General features: G+C 44.7%; 1 pseudogene; it reads right to left on the reverse strand.

Annotated features, from left to right (window-relative positions):
• Window positions 1-8534: 8534 nt before the first annotated feature.
• Window positions 8535-9035, reverse strand: LOC145342105 (ferritin heavy chain A pseudogene; annotated as a pseudogene).
• Between the last annotated feature and the right edge of the window lie 2660 nt (window positions 9036-11695).

The raw sequence follows: 11695 nt of genomic DNA on the forward strand, positions 1-11695 counted from the left end.
TGTATTATTTAAAGAGAAAGGAAATAAAAGAAAAGAATTATTCTAAACCTGTAATTTAATTTTGGAAGTCACATAACATTTACATACCATTTTGCTTTTCTGATCTACAGTGTCAAATGAACTCTTAAATTAAAGTGTGCATGTTCAGCACTAACCATTCATTATTGATCTTAATTATTAAGAGCAGGAAATCTGAATAAAATCAATAATTTTTACTTGTTGTATGTTGTAATAATAAATGCTACTTAATTGAACATTGTGCGATTGGTGGGAACTTGAGGGGGGGGGGACAAAGGGTATATTGTTAGCTATTCCCCACTTTCCAGCAACAGAAACAGAAAAAAAGGGATCAATTTTGTGCGGCTATGCCCAAGAATATTTGAAACATACCCAATGTCATAATGTCCTCGGATTAATCAGGCATCCTAGCCTGCCATCTTAAATAGATTCTTTGCCCCTTGTGTGTGTTCATGAGAAACCCAGTGCCTATCTGAAGAGTCTTTCTAGACAGCAGATGGTACTGAGCAGAGCAATCCAATGCTGGCCTGCTCCAATGGGGTTTATGAGCTTCTTGTGCTTGCTCAAGCATTGACCATCAACAAATGGGTCAGTGTTTCAAAAATGTTTTCTTCATCTTGAACCGGGCAGGGGAAGAAATGGGCCTCCTGACTCCACAACATAAGACATAGAAGCAGAATTAGGCCATTTGGCCCATCCAGTCTGCTCTGCCCTTCAATCACGATTGACAAGTTTCTTAACCCCTTTCTCTTGTCTTTTCCCTGTAACCTTTGATCCCCTTACCAAACAAGAACCTATCTATTTCTGTCTTAAATATACTCAATGACTTGGCCTATTCTGCCTTCTGTGGCAATGAATTCTGCAGATTCACAACCCTCTGGCTGAGGAAATTCCTCCTCATCTTTGTTCTAAAGTTCATTCCTTTACTTTGAGGCTGTGCTCTTGATCCTAGGTTAAAGGTCTCTCTGGCTCTTGTTAGTCTCCATCCTGTTCTCCAAGCCCCTCCAGTGGACCTACCTGCAGACAAGGTAGTCAACCCAAATGGACCCGCACCAATTGTCGAGGTTCCTTTGGAAGCACTTTCGGTACTGGTATCTGGCTGCAATTATTAAACTGAGGACCTCGGTGTAATTCTGAGGGCAAGCCTCAGGCCTCTCACTTCTAGAGAGTGAGCCATCTGTTTCAGATCTGAAAATGGGGCTGGAGCAATTTCTATCTGACTGGTTTTCATGGAGACCATAAGATCATAAGAAATTGGAGCAGAATTAGGCAGTTCGGCCCATCAAGTCTGATCCATCATTCAATCATAGCTGATATTATTCTCATCCCCATTTTCCTGCCTTCTCCCCATTACTCTTGATTCCCTAATTGATCAAGAACCTATCTATCACTCTCTTAAAGACACTCAATGACCTAGCCTTCTCAGCCTTCTGTAGCAATGAGTTCCACAGATTCACTACCCTCTGGCTGGAGAAATTCATCCCCATTTCAGTTTTAAAGGAACGCCCCGTCACTCTGAGGTTGTGCCCACGAGTTCTAATCTCTCCCACTAGTGGAAACATCCTTCCCAAGTCCACTCTGTCCAGGCTTCTCAGTAGTCTGTAAGTTTCAATTAGATCCACCCCACATTCTTCTCAACTCCATCCAGTATATACCTAGACTCCTCAACTACTCCCCATATGACAAACCCTTCATTCCTGGATCAGTCTTGTGAACCTCCTCTGGACCGCCTCCAGGGCCAGCACATCCTTCCTTTGGTATGTGGTGCAAAACTGCTCACAATATTTCAAATGGGGTCTGATCAGAGCCTCATACAGCCTCAGAAGTACTGTACTATTCTCGTATTCTAGCCCTCTGGAAATGAATGCGAACAGTGAACTTGCCTTCCTAACTGCCAACTGAAACTGCATGTTAACCTTAAGAGAGTCCTGAACCAGAAGTCCCAAGTCCCTTTGTGCTTCAGATTTCTGAAGCCTTTTCCCATTTAGAAAATAGTCTATGTCTCTATTCTTCCCACCAAAGTGCATAACCACACACTTCCCCACATTGTATTCCATCTGCCACTTCTTTGCCCACTATCCTAGCCTGTCCAAGTCATTCTGCAAGCTTCCCACTTCCTCAACAATCGAAAATAGAATATTACAGCACAGGAACAGGCTCTTTGGACCTCCAAGCCTGGACTGACCATGCTGACTGAACCAAAACTTCCTACCTTTCGGGGACCATGTCTCTCTATTCCCATCCTATTCATGTATTTGTCAAGACACCCCTTAAACATCACTACCGTATCCGCTTCTACTACCTCCCTGGCAACGAATTCCAGGCACCCACTACTCTCTGTGTAAAAATCCTGCCTCGTACATCGCCTTTAAACTTTGCTCCTCACACCTTAACCCTATGCCCCCTAGTAACTGACTCTTCCACCCTGGGAAAAACTGACTACCCACTCTGTCCATGCCTCTCATAATCTTGTAGATGTCTACCAGTTCACTCCTCAATCTCTGTCGTTCCAGTGAGGACAAACTAAGTTTTCCCAACCTCCCCTCATAGCTAATGCCCTCCATACCAGGCAACATCCTGGTAAATCTTTTCTGCACCCTCTCCAAAGCCTCCACATCCTTCAGGTAGTGTGGCGACCAGAATTGAACACTATATTCCAAGTGCAGCCTAACTAAGGTTCTATAAAGGTGTAACATGACTTGCCAATTTTTAAACTCAATACCCCGGCTGACGAAGCAAAGCATGCCATAATGCCATCTTGAATACCTTCTCTACCTGCATTGCCACTTTCAGTAACCTGTGTACCTGTACACCCAGATCCCTTTGCCTATCAATACTCTGAAGGGTTCTGCCATTTACTGTATATTTCCTATCTGTATTAGACCTTCCAAAATGCATTACCTTACATTTGTCCAGATTAAACTCCATCTGTCATCTCTCCGCCCAAGTCTCCAACTGATCTATATCCTGCTGTATCCTCTGATGTTCCTCATCGCTATCTGCAAATCCACCAACCTTTGTGTTGTCCACAAACTTACTAATCAAACCAGTTACATTTTCCTCCAAATCATTTGTATATATTACAAACAGACCTGTCCCTAAACATATCTTTGTATCATCTGCAAATTTAGCAGCCATGCCCTCAGTTCTAACTTTCAGATCATTAATGCATGTAGTGAAAAAATTGTGTTCCTAACACTGACCCCTGTGGAACACCACTAGTCACCAATTGTCATCCTGAAAACGACCCCCCTATCCCCACTCTTTACCTTCTGTCAGCAAATCTTCTATCCATGCCAGTACCTTGCCTCTAACGCCATTGGCTCTGAGCTTATTTAGCAGCCTCCTCTAAGAGACCTTATCAAAGGCTTTCTAGAAATCCAAATAAATCAAGTATGAAATGTTTTAGATGGGAGGAGATAGGTGTACTTGTTCTATTAGAAATGGTTATTTTTGAAGAAATGACACGCAATTTAATCACAGCTGGGACTGTGCCTGTTGACCATCTACAATGTTCATACTGCTATGATTGGCAAGGTCTGCTCAGATAAGTATCAATTGTCAGCTCCACAGAGCAAATCCTGTGCTAAGTTGCAAAGCGGTACTGAGAGTGCTTAGCAATTAGAGTGCAGCATTGCTTTAGATGTCCCAGGAAGAAATAAGTGGATGACCCAGCATTACCTTGCCTGCACTTGCCAAGTCATTGAACTTCTGGGGGCATTTCTCCCATTCCGACCCGCTAACCTTTTGGTAGGGAGATGTGCATGTGCGCTGATTCCTGGGATTCACACATGCGTTCCTAACATGCGCGCGTCTCCCACAGTTGGAAATCTGGCGCGTTCGGGACCACGCAGGGAACTGGCGGAAAGACAAGGTAAGTCATTTTAATCTATTTTTAATAATATTTCAATGTGATTATCAGGCCTGGGAGTGACTCCTCCAGGCCCAATAGCATCTGCCACCCGGTCAGTACTAACTCATGCCGGTGGGATTTAGAGTAGCTCCCCACTTTCAACCAACTAGTGGGAGAGCCACCTGAAATGAAGGGGGCAATCGGGGATCCCCAGGGGGTTGGGCTTTGTGGGGGTTGGTCCCCCTGGGCATGGACACTCTGGCGGTGCTAACCTGTGCCCATGCCCAGGAGGCACCTTGGCATTGCCCATCGGGCACTGGGCAGTGCCAAAGGGGCAGGGATATTGGGGGTAGCGCTTAGGGCTGGGACTTGATGGGGGTGAGGTCGAGGGGTATGGGGGCACTCTGCATGGGGATTGGTCGGGGCTGGAAGGAGGCCAGCAATGGGAGTAGCTTGGGGGCTGTCTGCCTCCCATGGGGGTGTTTGCCTCCTATGGGGGTGTTTGCTAGGGTGGGGAGATCATTACTGCTGGGGGTGGGGTGCAGGATGTCAGGCGAGGTGCACCGGGTTGATGGGGGGGTAGGGTGAGATGGGTGGTGTTGTCTGTGTGGCAGATCCGCAAAGTGCTGAGTACAAAATATCAGGTGAAAACAAATCACAAATATAATGGCTCTGGAATGCTTGTGGGGGCCGCGATCAGGCTATTGGGTTGTTAGGAGGGGCAGCACTGCGAGGGTCCAAGACTTCCCAGTGATCAAACTGGCCAGCAAATTGCAGGCTGACAGTTTAGTATCACTGCACATGCACAGAGTTCTGGAACTGTTAGACTCTGGTGTGAACAGGTCCTGCCCGCTCCCCCCCCCGAGCTTTTAATGATATTCACAATTGTGACCTCTACATTACACAGAGTGCAGGAGATTTGAGTCTGAAGTTGCCCCAAAAAGAAGTTGTGATTTACACCAGTTTTCCCGCCAATTCAGCATTTAGAACTTTTTTTGGGAGAATTGCCTCCTTGTTGCACAGAAACTTTTAAAACTCAACTCGAACCTGCAATTCCAAACTGAAACTGAAATTGAAAGTCCCTGTCACCTGAGCTATGCACTGTATATTTCTCCTCCCAACAATTACAATAATCTTAGGCTGTGAGCATGGATTAAAAAGGGACTCTTTAAGGTACACTAGCATTACACCAGACTATTAGTTTACCATTGTCTTCACAAATGGTTTCTGCTAGGCAGGACATTGTCAAATAATAGTGTCCAAGTTCCTTCCATGAACATCTCATTATGATTGAATTCTGCTATTCACACTTACTCTCTGAATTTCAACTTTGAAGTTGAAAATACTGCAAGCAGTTTTGTGAAAACAGAAAATGCTGGATAAGCTCAGCAGGTCTGTCAGCATCTGTGGAGGCAGAAACTGAGCGAATGCTTTGAGTCCCGTAAGATCTTTCTGCAGAAATCAGTTTTCTTTGATAGTTTGGGGAATGGAAGCCATTAACTGCATGGAAGGTCCATTGCATTTTAATGTCTTCTCAAAGGTATCTTTTCAAAGTTCATTTGCATTTTAATCACTTTTCCAAACATTATGATTAGCTCAGGGATCTTGTGCAGTTCCAGCTGTATTGACAGAAAAGATAATATCACCTGACCTCTCAACTCCATTTTGTTTGAAAGTAAAGAGTTTGTTTCCCATTTCCAAGTGACCATTTTGAATTTATATCTCGTCAGTGCAGAAGTCTACGTTTAAACTTGATTTATTAGTGTGACATGTAGACTCACATTAACACTACAGTAAAGTTACTGTGAAAATCCCCAAATTGCCACACTCCAGCGCCTGTTCGGGTACACTGCGGGAGAATTTAGCATGGCCAATGCATCTAACAGGCACTGTGGAAGGAAACTGGAGCACCTGGAGAAAACCCACACAGACATGGGGAGAATGTGCAGACTCCGCACAGACAGTGACCTGAGCTGGGAATCGAACCAGATTCCTGGTGCTGTGAGGCAGCAGTGCTAACCACACTGCTCCACCATGCCACCATGCTGCTCCCATGTTGTGTGGGTGTGACAAGGTTGCAATCTGGGCAGACATAACCCTTGCCATTTAATGCCATTGAATTCTTCCATAGCCTGAACATTAACAGGATCCTGAAATCCCACTATAACTCTGCCTCCCCTCAGCTGTCAGTGTGTGTGGCAGGAACATTGCAGCAGATGGCAGGTGAGGGGGTTGGGGACAGAGAGAGAGAGAGATTATGTACCCTTTATGAGATCTGACCCTCTGGTTCCAAACTGAATGGGAATTTAACCTAATCATCAGATGGCTGCTGCAGACAGTTAGCCATTGTAGCTTAGTTTATAACCCGTCACTGGCATCCCATCACACGGAGACAGGGTGCATTGGGTGCCAATCTGACACATGACAATTGGGATTTTAGGGCATCGCTCGTCCCAAAACTGTAAAATCCCACCTCAGGTCAATGGATGTTCCCATTGTCTGCTCTTCATCTGCTTCGATTCCCGTGGTGGCTGGGACAGTAAAATTCCAATGTATCTTTCAAATTTATTCTGCCACCCCTTCCCTCTCCTCCTATATCTGCCTCCTCCTCAGTACTGGCAAGATTCCCCCCTTAGTGTTTCAGATGTTAGAAATGTAAGAACAATAACTTAAATTTATGCAGCACATTTAGCAAAATAAAACATTCCAAGATGTTTCATTGGAAATTTATCAAGTGAAGTGAAACAATGAGACAAATGTGAAAGTATACACTTTGGCCCAGATCTTCAGCTCTGCATATCGTAGGAGACTGGACTTACAATCTAAGATATATGTCAGGATCTATCGGAAGTCCTGCCACGCTGATGTCCATAGGAATGGCTTGAGAGGTTGCAACTTCCAGGAGAAATTCCCCTGATCCCAGGAACCTCCATGAATATCTACAGTCCTGAGTTAGAATCAAAGATTTAGGACTTTTTTGCTGCACTAGCTACACAGGAAGTGTGAGACAACTTAAAATTCAATCCAAGTCCTGGGCAACCACAGAGCAAATCCCGCAACATGCCCCTGGATATCCCGACTACTGGCACGATAGCGCAGTGATTAGCACTGCTGCTTCACAGCTCCAGGGACCTGGGTTCGATTCCCGGCTCGAGTCACTGCCTGTGTGGAGTTTGCATGTTCTCCTTGTGTCTGCGTGGGTTTCCTCCGGGTGCTCCGGTTTCCTCCCACAGTCCAAAGATGTGCGGATTAGGTTGATTGGCCAAGCTAAGAATTGCCCCTTAGTGTCCTGGGATGTGTAGGTTAGAGGGGTTAGTGGGTAAATATGTAGGGATATCGGGGTAGGGCCTGGGTGGGATTATGGTTGGTGCAGACTCAATGGGCCAAAGGGCCTCTTTCAGCACTGTAGGGTTCTATGTTCTACTGTCCTGACCCCATGACACCAGACTATCCCCATCCTGTCCCAATTACCTTCAGACTCCCTGACCTCCATTCTGCCCCTAACAGTCCGATTCAGCTATTGCTTCCAATTCATGCTACCCCCAACCTGACCCAACTTCCCTTGACTGCATGACTACACCCTGACTACTCTACCAACTCAAACACAAGAATGCCAAATTTCAAATGCTCACAATTAATACTGCAGAAGAAAATGTTGGATGGCAAGTCAATGGGTTGGCAGGTTGATTCCAATTGGCCAAAGCATTATTGCGGAGAAAGCAATGGAGAACTATAGGCTTCTGGAGCTCAGTTACACTGGTTAGAGCAATAGTCATACGCAGAGACACATTCTCTGCAAAGAAAAATAATTTATCCAAGCCTTTCACTTTTTCTGAACCTATAGTTCCCCATTCCTTTCCCCTTATTAATTACTAGGCAAATCAGAACTGTCTTGCCAACCAATCAGTGTCATTTTTTACAGTAGCATAAATTGTTGTAATCATTTAAAATTTGGCATTCTTGTGTTTGTCCTGATGAGTACAAGATGAAAAACGTTAGCAGCATGTCCCTCTTTTCAGCCATGTCCACATTCTGTACTGCCAAGCAACTGTATATAATATTCCATAAACTTTGATACCATTTCAGCATTGATTACACTGACTAAACTCCATAACAAACTAACACTTTCTATTAATAAAAAGAAAGCTGCAGTCCCTAAGATGTTGGACTGTAATTTATTTTTTAACACATTTTGGCAAAGACCGCGATGGATATATTTCATTATCATGCTAAAAGTAAAATTTCTTCATTCAATTATAAAGCCATTTTGCTGTGCGTATATAATTGAATTATTCTTTATGTATTAATATTCATTGCACAACATTTTTAATGAATTATATTGGAAGGAACTCCTGAGTGTTGAAAGCTTCAACAAGGTAGTCTCAGATCTGGCTTCAATGAAGTGGCATTCAGTCTCCTGCAGTATGATATATTGTCCTAACACCTCTACGCATACTCTGCCTTGGCAGTCCCTAAACCTTCCCATCTCTGAATAGCCACATAGCGCTACACAAAGCATGTTCCAGTCCAACTAGTTCCCGGCCAACCAACCTGAGGAATGGGGTGAGGTTTTCACTTTTTTTAAAATCTCCAAATACAGCAGCAGCTCAGGAGAGAGAGCACAAAAAACATTCAGAATTGGATCAAACTTCATTCCCTAGACTCAGTTCAGGTTGAGCCTGTCAAACAGGTACTCTCCTACGCCATTCTCAGGGGCTCCCAGTTTCTTCAGGTTGGTAATGTAATCTCCAAGCTTCTTGATCATCTTCACTTGCTCATCCAAATAGTGATGGCACAAAGATGCAGGTCGGTGTTTCCAGAAGAGAGTTTGTGCAGATCCAGCAAATTCTTGGTTCATGTTCTTCTCCATCTGCAGAGCTCTCTGCATTGCCTCCAGGCCATTGCTCCACTCATCCTGCTCTGACATCCTCCAGGATGACTCTGCCTCCACGTTTCTTCTGGAATTCCATCAGTTTCTCAGCATGTTCCTGTTCCTCATGTGACTGCTCCTGGGAGAACTCTGCAAAGTGACGCAGGGCAACATCATCCCAAAGTAGGAAGACATGGTGAGGTAAACATAGGAGGAATAGAGCTCCAGGTTGATTTGCTTGTTAACACCATCCTCACAGTCCATGTGGTAGTTCTGACACACTTGGGAAACCATCTCACCGAGGATAAGAGTCACACAACAAGTTGACCACTTTTTATACATGGTAGGTTCAGGTTGTTCAGGCTGAACCATGTGAAATGACTAATAAGAGAACTTCAGCTTAATACCTAGTTAACAGCCAGCCATGAATATTGCACTTGCAACAAAATCAATCCTACGCAAATGTTGTGCCATGTAACAAATGAATAAAATATTCACTTTTTGAAGCATCGCTGAATCATAGCATATAGATTAAGTGCGTGTATTCATTATTCTGGAACGTGTTTCATTAAGGCACAAAGTAATTTAAATGAACATGCTGCTCAATAGCAAGTGATGACAACGCAGCAACAAGTTAATTTACACGACATGGTGTCAGTTGTTTATTCATTAGTGTCACCAAGTAGACTTATCTTAACACTGCAATGGAGTTACTGTGAAAATCCCTGAATCGCCACTCTCTGCAGCCTGTTCCGATACACTGAGGGAGAATTTAGCATGGCCAAGGTACCTGACCAGCTGGACTGCGGAAGGAAAGCGGAGCACCCGGAGGAAACCCAGGCAGACACGGGGGAGAACCTGCAGACTCTGCACAGGCAGTGAACCAAGCCGGGGATCGAACCCAAGTCCCTGGTGCTGTGAGGCAGCGGTATTAACCACTGTGTTGCGCTCAACTGGTAGCACTCTTGCTTTCAGGTGAGACAGCTGTGGGTTCAGATTCCAGGATTTGAGCAGAATTGTCAAACCTAACACACCAGTGCAGCATTGATGGAGTCAGGAGGTGTTGTCTTTTCGATGAAGCATTGAACTGAGGTCCCATCTAACCCCTCATGTAAATGTAAAAGATTCCCCGGACCAATTTTGCAGAAGAACAGAAGAGTTATCCCTGGTGATGCACAATATTTATCCCTCGATCAGCTGCAAAAAATACAGATTGTCCGGTCATCGTTACGGTACTGCTTGTGGAAGTTTGCTGTGCACAAACTGGCTGCTATATTTCTGACATTACAACAGTGACTGCACTTCAAAAAGCACTTTGTTGGTTATACTGCGCTGTGGGATTCCGAGTGCTTATGGGAAAGGTGATGTAATAACAAATCCTTTTTTAAAATATAAGATATCTGAAAGCGTTTCACAGAAAAAAATAATAGCAGGCATCAACAAGAGTAAAAGAGTTCGATAGGATGATGGTTACAAAGTGAGGCATTATTGAGGATGTTGAGGCAGGGAAAGAGATTCATGAGAAATGTCTGGACTTGTGGAATTGGTGACAGGTAGCAGCATTGATTAAAGGATGGCCACAGAACAGAAAATGGAAAATATCAGTTGCAGAAAGTTTCTCAGGCTGATATAAAGCTGGAAGTGATGTCCTAAAAAGGTCATTCACCATTGATATAAATGATTTGGACTCGGGTATTGGAGGCACAATGTTGAACTTCTGCAGGTATTATGACCCCGAACCAGACTCCTCATGCTTTTGATACAATCCAGTGAAGGACTGATAACAAAATAGACACATTTTGAGATTCAAGACACAAGATGTTATCAAACTGGCACACCAGCCAGTTGGCATGAAATTTCACCCGCACTAAGACAGGGTAAATCTGTGGAGCTGTGGAGCTAGGGTGGGGATGGGGGGGTGGGGAATAGGCTTGGGTCAGATGCTCTGTCAGAGAGTTAGTACAAACTCAATGCACAGAATGGCCTCCTTCTGCATTGTAGGGATTGTATGAGTGAAGGCTTCCTGATTCCATGGAGCTGGGGTTGGAAGTGGAACTGGGAGCTGATATGATGCATTCTAGCTTCTGAGCAATCTTGATGGAGGCAGACACTGAGAGGCTGGACTTATCCTCTGACAGTCACAGGCAGACAATTAGGTTCAATCAAGGATCCACTTAGTGCCAAGGTGTAAACACATTCTGAGTGTTGAATTGCCACCCTGGCGAGTCGGGAGACCAGCAGCAACTAGAAGATGGTCTGCTGGAGGCAGGGCCAATGACCATCAATCCCTCATCACACAGGCCCCATTTAAAGCCACATATATGCAATGATCATAGCCAGTGCCAAGGCCATTCCCATGGCTGGGTTTACCCACTACACTGACGGCAGTGAAAACAATGGACTTCCTGTATTTTGAAATAGTAGGAACACTTCCAAGCATGGCTCTATTTTGTAGATCCCTCGCGCTCTCCTACCTGCCTGAATAGCATCACCTCTAATCACAGGGTCCCCTTGATTGGGGCTCAGACAACGGGAATCTGCCCTTCATCCTTAATTAAACAGCGAATGCAGAGACGGACTCAATTGACCACCTTGTGAAGATCCCCTCTGTCAGTGCCCCTCTCACCCACTGCAGGGTTGGAACCAGGAAATGGTCCTGACCCTTAAGATATTTCAAAGTGTAGAAGATTCCACCCTATAGGAACAAAAGTGAGCTTAGATATCAACCAAGACTTAAATTCAAACCAGCACCGGAATTCTACTGCCTCGCCCATCATGGGAATCAGAGCAGCTGAGGGGTAGACAGTGAGAAGGTCCATTGACCTTGGGCCAGATTTTCCGGTCTCAGATTGAGCAAGGCCATAAAATCCTATCCCCACCTCCATTGCAGGACTGAAGCACTCTTCTACCGATCAGGCAAAGAAAATTAATGTACCAATGTGCCAAATTAAAAT

Source organism: Carcharhinus amblyrhynchos, chromosome 1, assembly GCF_965287045.1.
Source record: "Carcharhinus amblyrhynchos chromosome 1, sCarAmb.v2.hapA, whole genome shotgun sequence".
Classification (NCBI taxonomy): Eukaryota; Metazoa; Chordata; class Chondrichthyes; order Carcharhiniformes; family Carcharhinidae; genus Carcharhinus; species Carcharhinus amblyrhynchos.